General features: G+C 35.7%; 1 protein-coding gene across 1 annotated transcript in view; it reads right to left on the bottom strand.

The window, feature by feature from the left end:
- The window catches only part of LOC135222611 (chondroadherin-like protein), a 113,352-nt gene extending 112,703 nt beyond the window's left edge, over positions 1-649 (bottom strand). Inside the window, exon 1 of the mRNA XM_064260706.1 lies at positions 1-649. This exon is cut by the window's left edge and continues 163 nt beyond it. The gene's annotated coding sequence lies outside the window, so the exon portion shown is untranslated.
- Between the last annotated feature and the right edge of the window lie 2,032 nt (positions 650-2,681).

The raw sequence follows: 2,681 nt of genomic DNA, 5'->3' as shown, positions 1-2,681 counted from the left end.
GACGCTGGTCGACGCCCATGCAATTGTTCGCCACCCTGATCTCTGTTGCACTGCAATCAGGGAATAATTGCTCACAAACACACCAACAAACAAGCTCACTTTTTTTTTCTACGGCCCCATGAAATAGTAATGACGCGCTTCTATTTAACCCACGTGCAATTACCGACAGTCGATCGCAGTTTTGGGAAATGAAAAGAACCGGCTTTAACTCCTTCAGATCACAGACCACACCAGGTTGTGGGGAGGTGCAAAGTTTCATCTAACGGCCAATTTCTGGACTCTTTCTCACGAATGCATCAAATGTCTAATCCTTCGTTATTAAGAGGTCTATTTCTGGTTGGGTTTCCAGAAGGGGCAGCCAAATCATCGCACAGAATAGCCAAAGTTTTCTAGAACTGATTTCACACAATAGTTATGACATCACAGAATCTTCCAAATACACCGATCTTTCCTATGGTCCTAAATAATGCGAGTCGCTTCGTGGAGGGAAATGATAACGACACGTCAACCCCTCGATGGCATTGAAGTCACCGAGAAAGATTCTCCCCGACAAGTTGCAACCCTCTCGAAAAGTTTCTGCGACGAGGCAGCTCGGAACAGCGATACCGGAGCAGTGCGCAGACTTGGCTCTTCACTCGACCATACCTGACGCGCAACTGAATCCTCCTCCTCCTCGCTGGCTCTGTCGCAGCAGGCCGCGGAATCCAGTAATCCCCATAACGCAAAAGGGAACGCAGGGGGACTTATCAAGAGGGGGGTGATGGGATAACAGGGGGAATGAAATCCCTTTTAGAGGGCGATTGGGGAACCCTTTCTTTGGGCAGTACTGCGCACTCGCTGTTGATGTAAAAACACTTCATTTTTTTGCCTTTGCTGATATAGATATAATAGTGATCGTCCATGTATGGCTGTGGATGCAACTTACGATGAACTTGTTGGGATGCATAATAAATATGCATATAAATATGTGTGTTTGATTACATCAAAGAGAAAATCCTATTGGAAAATCATTTTCTATGATATACGATTTTATGTGGAATTCACTTCGGAATTAATTGAAAAAAGACTTTATGTTAAAACCACATAAAGATTTACATGTTATGATTCATTACGGAAATAGCTGCAATTTTTACAAAAAGTGAATAGTTTCAACACTGATGCCATTACTATATTAATGACTCGGAGGAAATTCTTTGTAATAACCTGAAAGCGTTGCCATCTGGGGGTACGTAAAATACTTAGAAAACATATATATCAGTAGATAATCTGCAGATGTATTAATCTTCATTATCTCTTAAAGACATTATTTCTAACTAAGTAACAGTTAAGTGAATATTTTTCGCACCTTACAGTCTAAGCAGGCATATTTTCTCTGATGCCATGTCATGAAAAGTTCACTATCTTCATGCGACAATGACTTATCAACAAGACACTGCTGACACTAACAAAGACAGTCAATTGCTGACAATAAAAAGAAAGTCTAAATTCCTTATTTGAAATACCATGCAATGACCCGGGTTTTTCTGTCTGAGCTGCTCTTTTTCTTATCATGCATGAAATATCCGTGCTGACGAATAGGGTCAAAACTATGTCTATACATTTCCCAGCCATTGGTCTTTCCGTGTGAAATGGATGAGATTAACAGCCGCTTTTTCCCTGACTAGTTCCAGAGGTACTCGTGAACAACCGCAGCTACAAAGTCAGCGAAGACTAAACATCTCGACCAAGGGAGACACAAATCTAATTGTAATTATGTTTTTTTAGGCATCATTTATCTATTACACACAACACACACAAACGCATATATATATATATATATATATATATATATATATATATATATATATATATATATATATATAAATATATACACATCAGGCGGAGCTGGAGCTCAAAGAAGAAGATACATCATGAAGGACGTAGTAGGGAAACGCATCCTCATCCTTTAACAGTTTATTTCAATGCCGACGTTTCGCGACGAATTCCAAGTCGCATTTTGAAGGCTAAAGATATATGAAATTTGCGAACATTAATACTCAAATTAATTTAATTTATATGAAAAGTGTAATGGCAACAGCTCTCAATAATGTAAAATGTTAAAATTAAACAGTACCTTCAAAGACAAACAAATTATAAGTAAAGGACTTCACTAAGATCTTAAAACACCTAAGAAAGAAAGAGCAAGACTAACTAGAAATTAATTTGAGTATTAATGTTCGCTAATTTTATATATTCCTAGCCTTGAAAAGGCGACTAGGAATTCGTCGCGAAACGTCGGCATTGAAATAAACTGTTAAAGGATGAGATGTCTTTCCCTACTTACTTCTTCTGATGATATATTATATATATATATATATATATATATATATATATATATATATATGATATATATATATATATATATATAAGTTTGAGCCTCTACATCCGGATCGAGTTCAGGTCTCTCAATTGAAAGGGAAGGGCGCCACCAATTAACCCACACAAGTCTATATATATATATATATATATATATATATATATATATATATATATATATATATATATATATATATGTATATATATAATATATATATATATATATATATATATATATATATGTATATATATATATATATATATACATTCATACACATACACACACACACACACACACACATATATATATATATATATAATATATA

The sequence above is a fragment of the Macrobrachium nipponense genome, chromosome 8, assembly GCF_015104395.2.
Source record: "Macrobrachium nipponense isolate FS-2020 chromosome 8, ASM1510439v2, whole genome shotgun sequence".
NCBI classification, from domain to species: Eukaryota; Metazoa; Arthropoda; class Malacostraca; order Decapoda; family Palaemonidae; genus Macrobrachium; species Macrobrachium nipponense.
Note: the sequence above shows the minus strand (reverse complement) of the source record. Positions and strands in the feature narration are given on the sequence as shown.